The following is a 22,436-nucleotide window of genomic DNA, read 5'->3' as shown; positions in this document are numbered from 1 at the left end:
AAAACGATCCTACAAGTGGTATCAGAGTTCAGGAGGAAGAGTTCTTACCATTTCAGCTGCAAAATCTAATTTCTACACCTTCTTTTCAAAATTAAACGCAATTTCACGGTTAAAATGGCTTGATTTTCAAATATATTGTGCAAAACAGTGTTTTAACAAACCCTTGAAAGTTTCAGACATTAATTCGGCTTAAAACAGTTCGAAAGTCTTATTTCGCACGAAAGTTGATATTATTTCGTTTGAACATTGCTGTAATTTCGCACGAAATCTGAATTAATTTCGCACGAAATCACAATTTCGTGTGAAGCAGTTCATCAGTTAGATATTTCGTACGAAATCAGCATTTGATTTCGCACGAAATAGGTATTCCGCTTGAAAGTGTTCATCAGATTGTTATTTCGCACGAAATAACAATTTATTTCGTACAAAGGCTAATTTCGCTTGAAAGAGGATTGATTTCGTTTGAAACTTGATTCCGTGTGAAAGATTAATTTCGTGTGAAGGGGGTATTTCGTTTGAAACTGACTGTTTGTGAATTTTTGAAAACTGAAACATGGAGAACGAGTTTTATAATGCCTTTGCTAGTCCAATAACTATTGCTCAAAGTACATTGCTTGAAAATGAGACGGGGACAACGCAAAAACCACCTAAGCTTATGGACATTGATGATTTTAGTGGATGGTCCGAACGTTTTGCTAACTGGGTTGAAGCATATCACTTAGATGCATGGGAACATACTGAATTTCAATATGTTAGACCAGTAGGAGACAATAATGTTAAAATACCAATTAGAGAATTGAGTGCTGAGGAGAAAAAGAAATACAAAGATGAGAAAATGATGGTTAGTTTGTTGCAGCAAGCAAGTAAAAAAGACATCTTGATCTTACTACAACATAATGGAAGTGCATTTTCGATATGGACAGTGTTAGAATCAAAGTTCATGGGAAGTACCGACATGCTCAAGAACAAAAAGTCGCCTTTGAAAAAAGAGTTTGATCTATTTCGTGGTTTGAGAACAGAGAACACCAAGCAGATTATCGAAAGATATTGCAATTTGGTGAAAAACATGAACAGTTTGGGCATCAACAAAGATAAAGATGAGTTGATTGAGAAGCTGGCTTATGCGTTGCCACATGATGTTTGGGGGACGTATCTGATGATGTTGAAGAATAAAACAGATTTTAACAAGATCACGCTGAGCGAGTTTATTAAACATCTTGAAGCTCAAGAGATGGAACAAAGGAAAATTGCTAGAATGAAGAACTATGATGGAGAACAAGACATTAGGTTGTATTACAAAGTTGGTGTTAGTGATAAAATCAATATGTCTCCAAAAGTTGAAACTGCTTTCAATGCCACAGGTTCTTCTGACAAGTCATCTCAAGGATCAAGTAACAAAATGGGATTTTCTTCGTATCCATCGTTTGATCCACATTTTACAGCAACAAAGAGTGGCAAAGTACTTCAATGCAATATTGCATTAAATCTAGAAAATGATCAAAACTATTCAGAGGAAGTAGCTAAAAGCCATATGTCTTTGTTGGTGATTGTACTTGAATCTTATGGTAGTTTAGTTGCAGGGAGAATTGGGAATCCAATGCTTACAAAAGAGGATTACGATCAAGTGGATGCTGAGGAGATGGAGTTGATGGATATAAAATGGTGCTTAGCGAGCGTGTTGAGAAGAGCCGAAAAGTTTAAACAAATTACGGGAAGAGATGATTTCCGTGATGCAAATTTTTCTACTTTAGGCTTTGATAAATCTAAAGTCACTTGTTTTCGTTGCAGGGAAAAAGGGCATTTCAAGAGAGAGTGCACAAATCGCGAAGCAAGCGGAGCTCAAAATCCTTTCGGAAATAATGACTATTATCGAAAGGCGATTTATCATCAAGTTGCTCTACAGCCATATCAACAACAACAACCACAAACCGCTCATGCTAGGAAAGAAATTGGAAGTTCAAAGAAAGCTTGTTTTGGTAATCAAGGTGATGGAAGTTCTTCAAAAGGATTCAGTTGGGATAAATACATTCCAAATGATAGTAAAGCTTGTATGGTAGATCAAGAGGATGAAAAATTGCCCAAAGGTTTCAGCTGGGACAATTATTGTCCAGATAAAGAATTTCTGGCTAAAGGTTTTGTTGCTCAGGTTGTTAATGATTATACTGATGATTATTGGGCAGAAAAAATAAAAAAAATTCTAAATACTAAAGCTGAGAAAAAGAAGAAATATGAAGAAGAAGAACAAATGAGACAAGCTGAAGCTGAGAAAAAGAAAAAGGTTGAAGAAGAAATTCAAGTGAGAAAAGTCAAAGAAGTTCCAGCGTTTGAAATCAAAACAGATGCTGATACAGTCAAGGTTTCTGAGAAGTGTATGAACTGTGAGTCTTTGATAAAGCAAAACAATGAATTGTTACACAACATAAAAAGGCTGAAAGAATCATATGATGTCTTGAACAAAGCCATGAATCAATACAACGAGTCTAGCAGTGAACAAGCTACAACAACGAAGACACTCAAAGGAGCATACATGAGACAGCTTGACAGTGTAAATTATTACACTGAAAAGTGTGCTGAGCTTGAGTTGAAACTGGAAACTCGGAGAATAGAAACTGAGAGAGTTAACAGATTGTTAAAAAGTTACTCATGTTCTACTTTTGTTGTTGACAGGATTTACCCGATAGTGGAAGGATTGAAGACGTTTAAAGAAGAAAAGATTTCTAAAGAAACGAAGTCTGAAACAAAAGAAGATGATGAATTGAAGATTTCTGGTAAGAAACCAAGTGTTATCTATAACAAATGTCCACCTCCGGTCGAAAATGGATATTCTTGTAGGATCGTGTTCGGTCCTGTTTGAGTCGATCAGAAGAATTCCTATCCAAATCAAGAGGCGGAAACTAATGATTTGGTGCAATTTCAGCCGGATTCACTTATAATTGCTGTTGTATTGATCTTTATAGCGTTTACAGACTCTGACAGCACTTCGACAGCACTTCGTGGCTAACCGGAAGAAAACACTTTCAACACACACACTAGATTCGCTTGAATGACACACCTATATATAGGAGACATGGGTTCGCTTATACGGACATGTACGTATAAGCGGACCTACATCAATGACGAATAAGCGGACCTAATCTTTGACATATAAGCGAAACTAATCTAATGACACATAAGCGAAACCTATTCAAACACATGTTTCTAGGATTTTGTGCCATATCTAAACTATATAACTCTAGACTCGATATAAGACGTAGTCGACAGACGTAGTGCACCAACAGACTCCCCCTCGGATGTTGACGGAGTCTTCGAGTCATCGATTGTGAACCTACAGTCTTAATCAGTCTTCAATCTTCCTCTGAAGAATTTAACATTGCAAGAATCCGCAAACTCTATCTTCATTATCAACAAACTCCTCTCTCTCGAATGTTGACACGGTGTCTTCAGACTTCCCCTCTCAATCTGCTGGGATCGTAGTCTGGAATTCACAGCTTCAAAATTTATCTTCAAGATCGATACCTGGCTTTATTCCATCACAGAATAGTCACCTGGCACACATTTACCTGCACAATCTCTACCCACACATAAGTTTCTTTAAAGATTAAACTTTCAAACTTTTAGAAACTTTTTGCAAGAATTTCCAGAAATAATTTTACATTCAGGATCTTTTACTGTCTCTTTTCAAACAAACTTAACATCATCACATACTCTCTCCCAAACCTGTTCTTCATGTTTACCACTTTGAACTTCGAAAATCAGCTTCTCAACACCAGTTGTCGAAAATCTTTTTGAATTTTCTGAAAGAAAGTAACTAACACAACTTGAAAAAACACAAAATAATGCAGAAATGAAATATTTACAGGCAATATTTTTGTGAGTTCGTGCAAGAGGATCATATCAGTTTCTGAGACATATCATCAACACCGTTAAGCTAAATTTCATTTTAAGCTCTAAACAATTTACCTAGATTGTCAGTATGTTTGTCCACTTAAATTTTCACACAGATTTCAACTGTTTCGAGATACACAATTAGTGTCTTAGATACTTAAACTTATCCGTGTGTCCCACTACTTGAATATACTCCTGTATCCAGATCCCAATATTCAGTCTTACAGTTGAGTATACCACAGATGATATCTGTAAAGGGGTTATGTGCAAGGGCCGTGAGAGCTCAGGTCGATACTTCCGTATACGCAGAGAGATGAGGTGTGTCCCCTTTAGAGGATCTTTTGATTACAACAGCAGCGACTATCAATTTTATTGTTTCATCAGCATGCTGAGGGCGAGCTTATATTTCAAAGCTTTTTGCAGAAAGCATTATCCGGGGACTAGGTCAGTATTTCCATACAGCAGAAGTCCCGGGATAATACCCCAGATATCACTGAGTATAAAGACCTAGTATCTCAGAATAAGGGACCTTTCAAACAAGATTTCAGGGGTTACCTATATATCCAAGCAGTTTTGTTAACCCACAGAATAAGCAAGTTTGAAATTTAGGTTTATATCTCTTTACAGTTTACTAAATGTGCGAAAATCTACTGACACATCCACAGTAAAGATTGTTTATCACATTGTGACTTTACATTTCTTTAGCATGTCGTGATAGTCCACTGATGTACTATCATTTCCTCTTATATGCAGCCAAAACTCATTTTTAAATTTTTCATGTTTTTGTCTTTTTCAAATTTTTTGATGTTTTTGGATTTTCTAAAATTTCTTACTCCCCCTAAAATTCAAATACATCTAAAGAAAATTGAAAACAAACTATACAGAACATGACAACTGATATCGAATCGCTTCAAATCTCCATCCGTTTGGCTTAAACAATCAGAAATCCCCCTCACAACAAACTATTTTCCCATAATGATTTCAAAACACTCAAGTTTGTTTAAATCAAAATGGTTTTTCCGGAAAAGAAGTTTGATGGATTTTACCACTTGTAAATTTGTCCATTAACAAATTCGGGGATGTGGTTCATCATATTATCTTTCAACCACTTGTAGGAAAAATTCAAGTACAAATTAATGTCCTTGATTTACCATATGCAGATATGCACAAACAAATCTTCAAACCTGTTTTTTAACCAATTACCATCTGTTGGTTGAATTCTCAAGGTGCCGATTCCAACTCCTCGCTTACAAACCTGGGAGTTCCGGCAAATCCTGCAAAACTTCTCAAACACATTATACAAACATGATAAAGAATGATGCCGATTCATGATCCACGAGTACCAACTTGGGATCTCCGGCAAGTCAGGTTTTTACTCTTTGAAAAATATATCCACCCAAGCCTGACCTTCCTTGGGTGTAACAACATTTTCTTCATCTTTACTTTTAACGGATTTGTGAATCCCTCTTTTGGCAGCATAAAATTCTTTAACACCTTTGGCCTTACCATTGACCATTTTGCCAAAAATGTGTTTCACATTTCCGTTGAAAGTCTTTTCAACATCAAATTTCTTCTTATCAGAATAAAATTGATTTGAAATTTCAACTTTTCCAACTTTCTTCATAAAATTTTCAGCACGCAATGGTGGAAAATTTTCATCGTTCATAGTTGGAACTTTTCTATCAACCTTTTTCTCAACACGTGGCTCCTCTGATTTTGTGGAATCAGATTCATCACCAGAATTGTTACCTGAACTTTTCACAACCCATTTTTGATTTTTTACATTTTCTTTTCTTCTTGAAGCACTCTTTGAACATTCTCCTTTTTCAAAAATTGAATTTTCAAAGCCAGTAAACTTCCGGGTTGACAGTTCAGTCTTCTCGACAACCTTTTCTTTCATTTTACCAGAGACTTCCTGTTTTGGCTTGAATGTCTTTTGACAATTCTTTGCAAATGATCAACAGTTTTACACTGAAAACAGGTTCTCTTTTCAATCTTCTTTGGAACATCATTCTTCTTCAGTTCTTCTTGCTTCTTGGCATGGTTGCAAAAGTCGTTAGGCGCTCCCTAGTCGGCAGACCGGGGAGTGAAGAGTACTCGGTCTAGTCGGAGAGTACTCGGGGAGTACTCAGACATGTTAAATTATAAAGAAATTACTTTTTGGAGGTTAAATATATGTCAAATAGCATAAATTTACTAATATTTATAACAAAATACATGAAAATGATATTCATTCTTTAATATGATGAGCATAGAAATTATGTTTTGTTATTATTTAAGTCAAACTAGGCCCGAGTTGACCTACTAGATCCAATTCTGGCTGAGGTTGACCGCGTTTGACTGACTCTGAGTAATTAGGCGGAGTCGAAGAAAGTCGCATCGGCAGCCCACCTTGTAGCGACTACTCGGAGAGTACTCGGCCTTGGAAACCTTGTTTTACAACCATGCTTCTTGGTAAGGAATTCCTGATTTGTCTGCTTTCTGAATGATTGTTCTTTCTCAGCTTCTGTCGTTTTCCCTGAAACAAACATAGTTTTTGGTTTATACATTTTTTCATTTTTATAGTTTTTTGGTGGTACAAAACCAAGACCTTTCTTTTTGTAGCTACGATTTTGGTTTGATTTCTTTTGAAAACCAGAACCAGAATTGTAACCTTTTTTCTTGTTTAATCTTTGTTGTACTCTTGAGGTGTAAGGATTAGGTTTTACATTAAGATTTTCATCTTTTATTTCAGAAATATTAATTTCTGTTAGTTTGAAAACCTTTTTTATCAATTCAGTTTTGACACCTCTTATTGGAAAAGCTTCATCAGAATATAATTTGTCAGAATATTTCAAAGTATATGCTACTTTAAATGATTCATCATTCAAATTAGATTTTGACATCAAAAACTCTTTATCATAAACCCGTTTGTCCTTTTTGAATGTCGGCTTTGACGCATTGGACCCAGACTTTGACTCGGGTTTGCACTCCTCACTGTCATCTTTATCTAACACCTGATCGACCACACTTTTTATCAACTTTGACTCATGATCATTGTTGGATGACGTGTACGTGACATCAATATTTTCTGGCAAGTTATCCGATGGTCCAGACTCCCATTCTAAATTTATAGCTTTTTCGACTCTCTCGGAATTTGGATTTCGAGGTGAATATCCATTTTCGACCGGGGGCGGACATCTATTGTAGACCACACTTGATTTCTTACCAGAAGTCTTCACTTTTTCTTCGTCTTTTGTCATAGATTTCTTTTCTTCGGACGTCTTTACTTCTTCAAACGTCTTCAAATTCTCCACAACCGGATAAATCCGGTCAACAACAAAAGTAGAACATGAGTAACTTTCTAATAATTTTTTAACTTTCTCAGTTTCTATCTTTTGTGTTGCTAACTCCAACTCCAGATCAGCACATTTCTTTATATGAAAATTAGCATCATCAAGCTGTCTCAGGTACGCTATCTTTAGTTATTCATTGCCACAGCTTGTTCACCACTCGAGTCAGTATACTTGTTGATTTCTCTGTTCATTGTGTCATAGGATTCTTTCAATCTGTTTATATTATGCAGCAACTCATTGTTCTGCTTGATTAAAGAATCACAATTCATGCACTTTTCAGGAACTTTGACAGGTTCAGCATCAACTTTTACTTCAAATTCAGGAACCACTTTGACTGTTCTGTTTGATCGTAAAAATTCTGCTCTTCTTTTTCTCTCAGCTTCAGCTTCAGCTTTTAATCTCTCTTCCTCTTCTTCCTCTTCTTCAAGCTTCCTCCGTCTTGCTTCAGCAGCTTCTATGACTTTTCTGCTTCTTTCTGCACATTTCAAATCATAGGCATTAGCAATGAAAGCATTAACATTTGAAGTGTTTTTGGACATCTCTTTGGTCATGAGATCTTTATCTGGGCAAAAATCGTCCCAACAGAAACCTTCAGGCAACTTTTCATCATCTTGTTCTGCCAAACACACTTTGCTGTTTGTTGGAATATATTTATCCCATGAAAAATTTTCATATTTGCTTAGACATGCTCTTTTTGAACTATCAATCATATCTCTCCCGTGAGCAGTTTGTGCCTGATGCTGTGCTGGTGGTGTGACTTGATGATAAATTGCCTTTTTGTGATAATCGTTGTTTCCAAAAGGATTTTGGGCTCCAGTAGCTTCACGATTTTTGCACTCTCTCTTGAAATGCCCCTTTTCCCTGCAACGAAAACATGTAACTTTAGATTTATCAAAGCCTAAAGTTGAAACATTTGCATCACGAAAATCATCTCGGCCTGTAATTTGTTTAAACTTCTCAGCTCGTCTCATCACGCTAGCCATGCACCATTTAATGTCCATCAATTCCATTTCCTCAGCGTCAATTTGATCGTAATCTTCTTTCATGAGCATTGGATTACCGATCTTTCCGGCAACAAAACTACTATAAGACTCAAGAACTATACCCAACAAAGACATTTGATTTTTAGCAATCTCTTCAGTGTAATCTTGATCATTTTCAATACTAAGAACAATATTGCACTGAAGTTTTCTTCCATTCTTTGTTACAGAAATATTTTGATCGAATGATGAAAATCTTGTGCTGCTTGATCCTTGGGAAGATTTCTTTTTAGAAGAATCTTTAACACTAAAAGCAGTTTCGATTTTCGGAGAATGATTTGTTGATCCAGTAGCACCACTCTTGTAGTACAAGCTGATATCCTGTTCTCCATCGTAATTCTTCATCCTGGCGATCTTCCTCTGCTCCATCTCTTGAGCTTCCAGGTGTTTGATGAAATCTCCCATTGTCATATTCTTATAATCTTTTCTGTTGGATCTCAGCATCATCAGAAACGTTCCCCATGTTTCATGTGGTAGCGCATCTGCAAGTTTTTCAATCAATTCATCAGTATCTTTCTTAATTCCAAGTTTTGTCATATTTCTCACCAAGTTACAATATTTATCAATTATCTGCTTGGTGTTTTCAGTTTTCAAACCACGGAATAAATCGAATTCTTTCTTCATGAGAGACATCTTATTTTTGAGCATAGCATCACTTCCAACAAATTTTGCTTCCAATTCTGTCCAGATTGAATAAGCAGTTCCATCATGTTGAAGCAATATCAAGATATCTTCTTTTATTGCTTGCTGAAGCAGACTCACCATCAATTTCTCATCTCGATATTTCTTTTTATCTTCCGTACTCATTTCTCAAAATGTCAATTGCACACCATTTGTCGTGGGTCTAACATATGGCTCTTCAGTGTGTTCCCATGCATCTAGGTGATAAGCCTCGACCCAATTTCCAAATCGTTCAGACCACACGTTATAATCATCAATATCCATGAGTTTAGGCGGTTTCTGAGACGTTCCGGTTTCATTTTCAATCAAAGCATTCTGAGAAATTGAGATCGGGCTAGCAAAGGCATTATAGAATTCAGGGTCCATTGTTCAATTGTTCAAGTTCACAAATTTCCAAGCTTAGACAATATGTTCTTTTGAGCGAAACACTAGCTGTCACAATAAGCGAAACTACTGTTTGTTCCTTGGAGCGAAACCTTTGTTTAAACAAATAAGCGGAACCAAGTTTAACCAAATAAGCGAAACTCCAAATTGTCACACAAGCGGAACTACAAGTAAGTGTCTTTGGAGCGGACCTGTGATGAACACAAAAGCGGAACTACTTATGCATTTTGGAGCGGAACTATCAACTTAGGTGACACTGAAGCGAAACTAACTGTCCCTTGGAGCGAAACTACACTGTCACTGAAGCGAAACTACTGACATTTTCGTCCACAAAAGCGAAACTATCATGTTCCTTCAAGCGAACCTATCTGCTGATGTCACTTTTTGAACGTGCACGAATAAGCGAAACCCCAAAAATCCTGCTTTCTAGGTCGATTTTAAATCTGAAACTTTCTAGGGTTTACTAATACATGATTCCGAGTGCAGTGTGTGAAATTGAGCTGGTTTTACCGTGAAAAATTTTAAAAATTTGAAGAAAGTGTAGAAAAATAGATGAAATGCAGCTGAAATGGCAAGAACTCCTCCTCCTGAGCTCTGATACCACTTGTAGGATCGTGTTCCGCCCTGTTTGAGTCGATCAGAAGAATTCCTATCCAAATCAAGAGGCGGAAACTAATGATTTGGTGCAATTTCAGCCGGATTCACTTATAATTGCTATTGTATTGATCTTTATAGCGTTTACAGACTCTGACAGCACTTCGACAGCACTTCGTGGCTAACCGGAAGAAAACACCTTCAACACACACACTAGATTCACTTGAATTACACACCTATATATAGGAGACATGGGTTCGCTTATACAGACATGTACGTATAAGCGGACCTACATCAATGACGAATAAGCGGACCTAATCTTTGACATATAAGCGAAACTAATCTAATGACACATAAGTGAAACCTATTCAAACACATGTTTCTAGGATTTTGTGCCATATCTAAACTATACAACTCTAGACTCGATATAAGACGTAGTCGACAGACGTAGTGCACCAACAATTCTCCTCGAAATCCAAATTCAGAAAGAGTAAAAAAGGCAACAAACTTACGGTGGGAGTCTGGGTCTTCAGATAATTTGCCAGAAAATATTGATGTCACGTTCACTTCGTCTGACACTGATCATGAATCCGAGTTAATAAAGAAAGTGGTCGATCAGGTTTTGGATAAGGATGAAACAGAGGAGTCCAAGTCAGAGTAAAAGTTTGAATCCAACACGTCAAAGTCAACAGTCAAAAAGGACAAACGGGTTTATGATAAAAAAAATTTTGTTATCAAAAGCTAATTTGAATGACGAACCGATCAAAGTAGCATATACTTTGAAAGATTCTGACAAGTTATATTTTGATGAGACTTTTCCAATAAGAGGTGTTAAAACTGAAATGATCAAAAAGGATTTCAAGCTAACAGAAATTAACATTTCTGAAATAAAAGATCTAAATCTTTCTGAAAAACCTAAACAATACACCTCAAGAGATCAACAAAGGTTAAACAAGAAAAAGGGTTACAGTTATGGCTCGGGTTTTCAAAAGAAACCAAACCATAATGGTAATTTCAAAAAGAAATGTCTAGGTTTTATTCCACCGAAAATTATAAAAATGAAAAAGTTTATAAACCAAAAACTGTGTTTGTTTCAGGAAAATCATCCGAAGAAGAAAAAGAGCAATTGTTCAGAAAACAGATGAATAAAGAATTCCTTGACAAGAAACAGAAGAAATGAAGAAAAGTGTTGCTCAGCAGAAGATAGAGACGAGAACATGTTTTCAGTGCAAAACAGTTGGTCACATTGCCAGGAATTGTTCAAAGGCAATCAAACCAAAACAGGGAGTTTCTGAAAAACTCAAAGAGAAAGTTGTTGAGAAAACTGAACTTTCAACCAACAAGTTTAAAATTTTTGAAAATTCAACTTTTGAGGTTGGAGAATGTTCGAAACGTGTTTTCAAAAGAAAGGAGAAACTTGACAACCAAAAATGGGTTGTTAAGAAATCAGTTGATAGTTCTGGTGATGAATCTGATTCCACAAAATCAGAGGAGCCACAGGTTGTGATGAAAGAAGATAAATCAGTTCCGCCTTTGGATGATGAAAATTTTCCACCATTGCGGGCTGAAAATTTAAAATCAAAAATTGGGAAAGTTGAAATTTCAAATCAATTTTTTCCTGAAAAGAAAGAATTTGATATTGAAAAGGCCTTTAACCCCACTGTTCATAATATTTTTGAAAAAATGATTGATGGGAAGGTAAAGGGGGTTAAAGAATTTTATGAGAAGAAGATGGAAGGTAAGCAATCGAGTGTTGGTAACTCGGAATCTCCCAAGGACCGTCAGGCTTGGGAGAATCTCTTTAACTGAAAAAAACTTGACTTGCCGGAGCTCCCATGTTGGTAATCGTGGAGCATGAATCGGCATCATTCTTGAAAAATTGTTTAAAATTTGATAAGTGTGACTTGTCGGAACTCCCAGGATGGTAAGTGTGGATTAGGAATCGGCATCTTGAGAATTCAACCTAATAGTGATAATCAACAAGTGGTTGAAAAACGGTTGTATCTACAAGTGGTTAATCAAGGTTATTAAGTTGAACTTGATTTAACAATCATTCAAAAAGATTGGTAAACAATGTGATTACCATAACCCCAACTTTACAAGTGGTAAAATCAACAACACTTATTTTCCGGAAAAACCATTTTGATTAAAACAAATTTAAGTGTTTTAAAATCATAATAAGAAAATAGTTTGTTGTTAGGGGGAGTTCTGATTGTTTATGCCAAGAGGATGGAGAATTAAAGCTTGAAACATCGGTTTGTCAAGTTTGTACAGTTTGTTTTCAAATTTTCCTTGAAAATCAAAATTGTAATATAGTTTGATTTTAGGGGGAGTAAAAATTTTAGAAAATTTCGAAAATTTGAAAAAAAAAATCCAAAAACATGATAAAACAAGAAAAAGCCAAAAACATTAAAAAAATTCAAAAAATGAGTTTGGTTGTGAGAAAGAGGAAATGATAGTACATCAGTAGACTATCACAACACGCTAAAGAAATGTAATGTCTAATGTGATAAATGATCTCACTAATGATGTGTCAGTAGGTTTTTACTCATTCAGTAGATTGTTTTCGAGACATAAACCTAAATACGAATGCTTACTTATCTCGTGGGGAACATCTCTTGGATATATGGGTAACCCCCGAAATCTTGATTGAAAGATTTTCTATTTCTAACATACTAGGTCTTTGTGCGTGGTTATATCTGGGGTATTATACCAGGACTTCTGATTTTGCGGGAGCAATAGCCTAGTCCTCGTATAATACTTTGCAAAAGCTTTAATCTTAAAGCCAGCCCTCAGTACAAAATGATGAAACATTGCAAAATGCTAATCATGTGCTGTTGAAGAAAAGATCCCCTAACGGGACACACCTAAAGTCGAACCGTCATCTCTCTGATTAGCAATAGCCTGAGCTCTCACGGTTTCGCATTTACCCGTTTACAGATATCACTAGTGTACAATCACTTGTAAGACTGAATATAGAAATCTGGATACAAGAGTATATTCTGAGGTGGGACACGCGTATGAGTTTAAGTACTTATGTCACACCCCCAAAATCCACACGCGGAGTACCACCGCTTGGAGGCGTGACATGACCAGGATCAAGCCACCAATCATATTGAACATAACATTAAATATTAAAAGAAATCAATGAAACCCATCAGAATATAATTGGTGTTCAACAAAACATAATTTGAGTAGCGGAAGCATAAGTAGGTAAACCCAATGTAAATCATAAATTCATTTGTTTAAACGTTTAACATGGCATCCACGATCCATGTCCCACAACGACCTGCTCCTCCCTGTGCAAGCTCCATAAGTACCTAAGGTCCTGCAAGGCATGCAGCAGAGAGTCAACAACTAGTTGAGCGAGTTCACAGTAAGTAAGTTCGTAATAGCAAAACGTATGACCATATAGTGGGGGCTTCCCATGTATGTATGTACTACTAGTGGGGGGTTTTCCCGTGATTATACTTATTACTAGTGGGGGCTTCCCATATTTATACTTACTAGACTATTTGCAACCATGTGTTCTTCTTAGCTTGAGAACAGGAATACGTACAAGGTCACGTAGGTTTTACGTGAGTGCCCTTCCCCGAGGACAGTGGTACGCGTGGGGTTTACGTAGGTTTTACGTAAGTGTCCTTCCGACCCGGAAGACAGTAGTAGGTATGAGTTTACGTAGGTTTTACGTAAGTGTCCTCCCGACCCGGGAGACAGTTGTAGATACTAATTTACGTAGGTTTTACGTAAGTGTCCTGACTAACCTGAGGACGATGGTATATAGTCTAGCAATAGCGTAAGTACGAGTAATTATCCATTTCAAACCTTCCAACCCATTCCCAACCCGGGAATCCCATGCCCTGGCTGTGTAAACTCACCTTGGTTTGCTCGGTAGATACACAGAAAGTCGGTCAAGCTATAAGTGGTCAACCACGTCCTAACATGGTTACCATACAAGTTAGGTTCATATCCACATCGTGCAAGTATATTCTACACGTATTCTAACAAGTTGTGTACAAGTATTGATCATATACATGTAATCATGGCAGTTCCACAGTAATATCACGTAAACAAACGAAGTCCAAGTATGCGGCCCAATTGGTTGGGCCCGTATCAGTGTGCAGGGTCCAAAACAGTGTGCACGTGTTCATGGTCTCAAGACGAGACTAGAGATCTCGAGTCGAGACTAGGCGGTCTCGAGTTGTGCTGGCCTCCAGGTCTCGAGTCGCAACAAGGAGGTCTCGGGTCATCATGTACTAGTCGAGACTTCACAGTCTCGAGTCGCAACCGGACCCGCAACCGTGGTCTCGAGTTGTTCTGCTCGAGTGTGGGCGTTGTGGTCTCGAGTCGAGACAGTGGGGTCTCGACTCGCAATCCCTTGTCGAGACTATGAAGTGTAACCGATTTTCCTGATTTCCTTAATTCCAGCTCAATCAATTCCGTAATGTTAGCAAACAGATTTAGCAGTTTCACAATTCAGATCAATCAACATTCAATTCAGAATTCAAACACACTCATATCAATTAACAAATTTCCAACCATCCGATTAGCATACCATCGATCAAACAGGGCAATTATCAACTGATTCATAAGAACCCTAATCATAACCAAAGCATAAACAATAACTACAACTCATATGATTCGGTCCGATTCATAAACACACCACCGATTACATTCATTCAATCTTAAATCATCACACAAATAATCCGAAAAACAGGACATGATAGCCTAGCAACATCTAATCGGTTTTAAATTATTCTCATGCAAATCCGATTCACAAGAACATCAACATATGGTTCATTATTGTTCATCATACCTACAACCCTAATCGTTTTAATCAAAGCATAGAATCATAACTGTCACACCCCGACCACGTAAAACAACAAAACGTGGCGGAATCATCGGGGAGTGTTGTAACAGAATCATTGTTCCATAACACATGGAAAATTGAAATGTTGTTTTATTGATATAAAGAGTTACAATGTCTTAACAAACAAGAAGTAAAACAAAATTTAACTAGTCTTGCATCTTTTATGGTCACTAAGGCCTTGTCTAATCCTATGTGAGCATGCGTCAATATCATCATCAAATATCATCAACTATCGTACCTGAAACACATGTGAAAATACATCAGCATAAAAATGCCGGCGAGTACATAGGTTTTGTGAAAATAGGATTCATGACTTAGGTTTAAGAAAATGTTTAATGAAAAATTGCCATGAATCCAGTTTAAGTGTTTGCTTTTATAAAACGTTTGAAAAGCGACAATAAGATAGATGATATGTAAAAGAGTAGTGTAAGGTTAAATTAATAACCAAGTAAAAATGAGTTTGTATAAAATAAGTTGTTTGTAAAACAATGTCTTGTGAAAAATATGTTATTTGTGTAAAAATGTGTAAATCCAAATTAAATGATTTAAATAACGCTACGACATGTAATATAGTACAAGCACTTATATATAGGAAGTACCAGCGGCGTATCCACCATGCTTGTATCACATTACACACGTCTCGTTACTTAAGTCACTTACCCAAACAAACCACCAATGTAAATTGCCCATGTCTAAACCAATTGTCAAATGTCATTGTGAAAACCATGTCAAAATGTCTATGTCAAAATGTCTATGTCAAATGTCAATCATGTAATGTGTAAACAAAATGTCATGTATGGCAAGTGAAATATGTATCCACTAAACCATGTGTAAAAAATGCACAAAACAATGTATTGAAGTAAAACGTAGTTTAAATCAATGTTATGTTTTGTGGAAATGCATGCTATACTGAATACAAACATTTATGCGGTATTGTTAAAATGCATACATTCAAGCCTTGTGACTGTGGTGATAAACCCCTAAACGAATTTAAAGGTCTATCTGTCTAAATGTTTTAATCGAATTCGGTCATTCCTTCCATCCAAACATACCCAGGATGTCAGGAACGGGAGTTGTCAATTCCTATGGTACCATTACCTACTAACGAGCGGCGTGATCAAAGTTAATGAATGTATATTGTCCCACTTAAACAAGCCAAATGTCATACCCAAAATATAAACATGTGATGAAAAACAAATGTACTAAGTATGATGAACATACATAGCATGAAATGTTATGTAAAACGATGTACTAAGTATGCACACAATGGGCATACATAGCAAAAACATAATGAAATCATGTACTAATAGTGTACTAATGAACATAGCAAGTATATGATATAAAAGCATGAAATCATGAAAGTAACAAGTAGGCACATGTGTTTCACCCCAAAATGTTTGGAAAACAATAAAAGAGGGGTCTATGTACTCACTTGAGGGTGCTTAGAAGTCTTGAACAACAACCAAACGAAGCTAGAGGGATCACGGAATCAAACGGCACCCTATATAGATAACTACATAAATAACCGGACCTAAATCGGGGGATTGGATAGTATGAGGTTTCGTAAACCAAATGAGTATTGGAACTCATATGATATGGTTAATCAAAGTCCACATACTAAAATGAAACCTAACCTAAGTGCTTACGACCCATTACGACCCGTTTAGGTAGCTTATGCTACTTTAACGCGTCGTTTGCGTAAAACGCGTTCGAAATGCCTAACTAGTCCTATGACAAGCAAGATATGCCTTAACATGTTTAATATTGTTGCCAAAATAGTTTATATGTCAAAAGTTATGTTACATAGGCTTAAAATGAATTTTAGCGCAAAAAGGGCATTTTGGTAATTTACCTAAGGCATAAGAACTACTTATCATACAACTACTTTAATGACGTGACCATAAGGTATAACCTCGGAAGGTTATTCCCTATACAACTATGGTCACCAAAAGTGTTTGGTCGGATCCTAAAGATCGACCAAATGGGTCGGGTTCGTAAGCATAAGCGATTGATTAGATCGCTTACCTTTACGACCCTAAACAAGCACAAATCTAAAAGCGACGAGCTAAACATGCTAGAACATGTTTAGTAATGTTTAGAAAACAGGTTTGCTATTAAAACAAACGGTTTTAATACCCTAGAGTAGTTTGGTTACAAAATACGCGAGAAAACGCATTTTGGCCGAAACTACGACTCGTCACTGAGCCTAGATAACGTGGTAATCAGTAGGTATAGTTACTAGGGACTATAACCATCGTGATTACGCTCACATTATGAAGTTCAAACGAACTTCGCGTTGACCATAAACTGGTCAATGCAGAAAGTCAAACGCAGTTTGACTTTAACGCTAAAACGAACGAAAAACGCGAAAGAATACTTACAGAAGGTCCCCGCAAGATTGAATTCCAAGTATTTCTCAGGTATGAAGTGATAATCACTCCAACTTAGAGAAAATCTCAGAATTCAAGTGAGGAAGAAATGAAATGGTTTGGGTATTTATAGGAAAGGCACAACCGTTAGGATCGTTCATCGCGAAACGTGCTTCGATCTCGGCCGTCCAAGTGGGCACATGGTATTTGGATACCATGGGCTCTTAAAAACCATCAAATTTGGCCCCTAGAATGCTTAAAAACCAGATTCAAGGGTGTGGAACAGCTGGTAACAGCTGGATTAGATTTTTTGCTGATCTGGGACCCTCACGCGGCCCGCTTAAGGAATACACAAACTCTCACGCGGGCCGCCTGGGCATAGTTTCCAGAATTTGCAGTTTAGTCCCTGAACTTGGGAAACATGCATTTCGGCCCATTTTTGGCACGTTTAAGCCCCGTTAACCTCATTTCAAGGCTCTAAAATGATGTTAAAGTATAGGGAACCCAAAACATGCTCAAAAATATCTCGGATGTCGGTTCGTTTGGCCGTACGATCGCGAGGTTCGCTTAATTACGACGGAATGCGCATAAGCGCGAAAAACGATCCAAATTGCGCGACGAATGGATTTTTCCCATGCCAAACATTAAAACATAATATTTTAATGCTTACATAAATTTTTGGATGCCCGGATGTATTCAGAGCGTAAGTTATGCGCGAAAGTGCAAACTTATGCACTTTTTGACGCTTTTAGTCCTTGAATGAGCATAAAGTTTATTTTAGCACACCGAACTCCTCAAAGCCTATTTCTAAGCTATGTAAAGGATATTTAAGGTATGTTTAACTTATGATCATGTTCCGGAATGTTTGTTACAGTTCAGATTGGCATACTTTCGCAGTTTGTCATATTTAGTCCCTGTAAGCGAATAAACTTGATTTCGGCATACCAAACCTTCCAAAACTTATTTCTAAGTTATGTAAAGGTTATTTTAGGTATGTTAAGCCTATGTCACTATTCCGGAGTGTTTGTTGCGTTAAACTGGTTATATTTACGCATCAGTGCGCGTATAACCCTCCAGAAAGCGATCTAAAGCCCGAAATCGAACAAGAGTTGATATGTGCAAATGATACACATGTTTATACAAATCCCAAGTATGAAATACAATATTTCATTGGTTTGGTGTTTGTTTGATGGCTGAAGTGACACAGGTGTCACAGTCTCCCCTACTTCAGGAAATTTCGTCCCGAAATTTATTTAGAGGAAACTTGTGAGAGCTTGAAACATGAAGTTGAAAAGATCGAACAGCACTGGTTAGAGTCCTGAACTTCTAGTAACTTTAAATAACATCATGCTTGCAATGTGAGAGGGTCACTTATATACAAGTATATAAAGTGTTATTGGTGCGTCCACCGTACCTCTATTATATTGTTCACATTTTGTTATGGTTGCCACTATTGGTTCTTACACATAATAAGTCTTACCGCGGTTTCCGTGCACTGAACTTCATAATTATGTATGCATCCATAATTACGTAATTCCTTGCATAGTCATGTAGTGCATCTTATAATGTGTAGGGGAGGAAAACGATGAACGAGCCTGTGATGATTGTGATTAGACCATAATGGGGTCCTTTTTAATTGAGTCAATAAATGATCTCCAGACCGCCAAGGAGTCTTTTCAGCTTATATCATCACATGTCATTCTCAACCAGATTTTGAATCAATCTTTTGACCTAGACCACTAAAAGGGGTCTCTTTGAATGATGGAATGGCACTATGAAATCCATGGGTCTTAACTATCACGTAGAAGCCTAATTAAGGATTTGAGATAGTACCTTTGAATATCCTACTACGAATCCCTCATATAAAAATACGAAAGGTTCTATGAGGATTTGGATAACGAATTATCCAGAGTATACAAAATCACAAAATGCATAAAAGGAAACACAAAATGCATAAACACATAGTCACATAACCACAAAAATGTTTATCTTGATTTTAAATTTGTCATGATTTAATTTGTTCTGTTAACTGTGCACATGCATTTAAAGCATACCAGGTATCCAATCAGTGGATTTTGATTGGTGCTTTAAACATTATCAAGAATCTAACTATGAAGATAGAAAGATCTTAAATAGGAAATTCGATTTCGATTGCAAGGAACCGAAATGTTCGAATTAAGGTACACAAGGAATCCAATTAAGGATTCTGATTTGAATGACAATTATCCACAAGAATCTAATTGTGAAGATAAAAAGATCCCATATGGATTTTGGGAATTGAAGATGTTTTGAAACCTTGCATTGGATGTGCTTAAGTCAAAACATGAAGTAAAAATGCTTATGAAGTTGAAATGCTAGATATGCCAAGGCGACATATGAAGCGGAATTTGAAGGTTAAGTCAATGTATGAGGAAAATACTTTGAAAACTATGCATGGGGTTCTAATATGTGTTCAATGTTTTTGGAAACCTTATATATAATACTTTTGAAATCATAAAGTAGGTGTATTAGGTAGGTATATTTTAAAGAAAAATGTTTTAAAATCATGCAAGATGAATTTTGAAAATATAAGGTTTTTGAAAACATGAATGATGCTTTTGAAATCATGCACTTGATATAAGTAATTATATTGTATTAATATTGTTTTCAAACTATATGAAACATTTTTGAAATCATGAAGGTTGTTTTTGAAAATATAGACAATGTTTTTGAAATCATGGGGGTTGTTTTTGAAAACTTATGTTATGCATGTTGAAGAATCAGAACGTAATGGGTATGAGATTTGAAAATACCCTTAACCAAGGATTTAAGGGCACAGATGTGCAAAAAGCATGATTACTCATAATTTCGCTTTATTTCTTGTACTTCGTCTCCTAGAATGAAACGAGTACTTAAAATTTTTAAGGAAATCATGAGCGATCACTTGAAAGGGAGAATCACAAGAGTAGTTTGTAAAGAACATAGTTCCTTGATGTAGGTATTATAGGGAAATGCCATACACACATTGTCACACCCCGATTTCCACGTGTCACCGGTGGGCCCGGTGTGGGGTACAGTGACGTAGTTGGCATCGTCATAGACAATCAACACAATATAATAATGCACAGCGGAAGCAGAATAGATACATTTCAACTTTAATTAAAATGACATAATAAACATCATAAGCAGTTGAAACGGATCCACAGGCGGATCAATAAAAATAAGAATAAAATTGTTCAACAGTTTATTTTGTCGTCCGAGCTTGCGAGACTATAGTGGACGCTCTTAGGAAACAGCCAGCCTAGTTCGTATAGTACCTGCACTTAACCTTTTGGGAAAAATACGTCAGTTTACACTGGTAAATACAAATCGACTGACTCATTTTGAAAATGATTGAAAATTGATTTAAATGCACAAGGCATAAATATTTTTATTAACTTGGGATATTTATGCAATATAAACTTGTGAACGATTTACATGTACCCGTACTTATGGTGGCCCGGGATCTGCTGTCCGGGCTAAGGATTAAATGACACACCACATTAAAGAGTTATACACGCCGGGTGTACGCCTACACCCCGTGCTCTGGTCGTGGCCATCTCGTAAGATAATGCCAAGGATATCCGGGACACGGTCAATAACCCCCCAAAGCCTAAAGTAAGACAAGACTGTTTAAACGAGTCGCACAAGCTATTCAAGACTGTACACCCATAAGGTGCAGGACTTGTGCGCCCGATCAAGCGGTATTTTAAATACCGTACCCCAAGCCCGTATAGGGAAAATAAGTCAAAATGTATTTACCTGAGCAAGTATGAATCACAAACAGTAAGTGTAGGTAGCTTTTACTGGGCCTCCTAATCTGGAACAAAGGTTTATAATAACCTATTAGATTTCTAACGGGTCTTTTATTTAAGCCTAAGCTTTGACCGGTTAGTTTAAGGACGATACGGTACAAGCGCACGATTAAGCGAAAGACCGGATAGAGTGTGATTTAGACCCGACAAGTTTGAATACTTGTATAATATGGGTATACTAAATACATTCTGGATTTTGAGATAAAAATGATAACGTTTGACCCGTTCCGGTCAATTTACGCAAACTAGTTACGTAAACCGAACCGAACGCTAAAAGGGCGTTACGGGTAGCCAAAAGAGTCAAATGCAAGTTTCCTGAGATAATATGCTTTAAATATGATATAATATCAGTAAGTTATGTTCTATATTGCCCGGAATAATTTTAAACTCAATTTATGCCTTAGAAGGGCATTTTGGTCATTTAAAAGATTATAAAAGAGTCATATTAGAAATCTGAGTTTTGGGTCTGGTTTATACAGTAAATATACTTAATTTAACATATTATAACAGTAGGGTATGACCCATAAACCAAACTTAACATTTAAAATCAAACTATGCACCGTAGGGGTATTTTAGTAATTTCACAAGGGCTAAAAATGCCAAAACTGGAAATCTGAGTTCATATACTTATACTTACTGTTATTATATGAAAATATACTAATTACATCAGTAGGTATAAGTTTTATATGTTTAAAATGAGTATAACGCTCACTATGCGTTAAAAACGCTAAAAATACGATTTAGAGGCGTTTCCGGGTTTTCAAAAGAAAACTGAGATTTTTATATTTCCAGAATACTTAAAATACTTTATTTAACATATAAAATCAGTAGAAAAAGGTTTCGGGTCAAAAGGATGTATAAAACTCATTTTATGGCTTAAACGGTCAACATCGGCATTAACCGAATCGACTAAGCGACGTATGATCCGTTCAGCCAAAAATTAAATAAAAATCATCAAAAATCCCAAAATATTATATAACATCAGTGGGTAAAAAGTTTTATATCAAAACGTGGCCTGAAATGGGTTATATGCGAAATGCGTCGTTTATGTAACTTTAAAATATAGTTTTACGCTATCGGCCATAACTCAAAATCTGGACTGCCAACTGGTCTCAAATTTTCGGTGCAAGTTTATATATTAGTAATAAAGATTTCTACTCTTTCACTTTTCCAAAAATCACGTTTTATATCAAAAAGGGCAAAATAGTCAACTTTAAGCATAATCGGAAACATGCAAATGAATCGGCTAAGTATAGACTCAAGCAACAAAATTCCAGAGAGTTTTACCAAAATAAAAATGGTCAAAAATACTCTCCAATACAGATCTCAAACATGCATGTACGAATCCGAATCGATAGTCTACGAAATAGTCGTTTTACAAGACTTTCGGTTCCGATTCGTATTTATACTAAAGATTTGTCGAGTTTATGATGATAAAACATATT

This window comes from Helianthus annuus, chromosome 16 (genome assembly GCF_002127325.2).
Source record: "Helianthus annuus cultivar XRQ/B chromosome 16, HanXRQr2.0-SUNRISE, whole genome shotgun sequence".
In the NCBI taxonomy this organism is placed as follows: Eukaryota; Viridiplantae; Streptophyta; class Magnoliopsida; order Asterales; family Asteraceae; genus Helianthus; species Helianthus annuus.
This window is presented reverse-complemented; position numbering follows the sequence as displayed.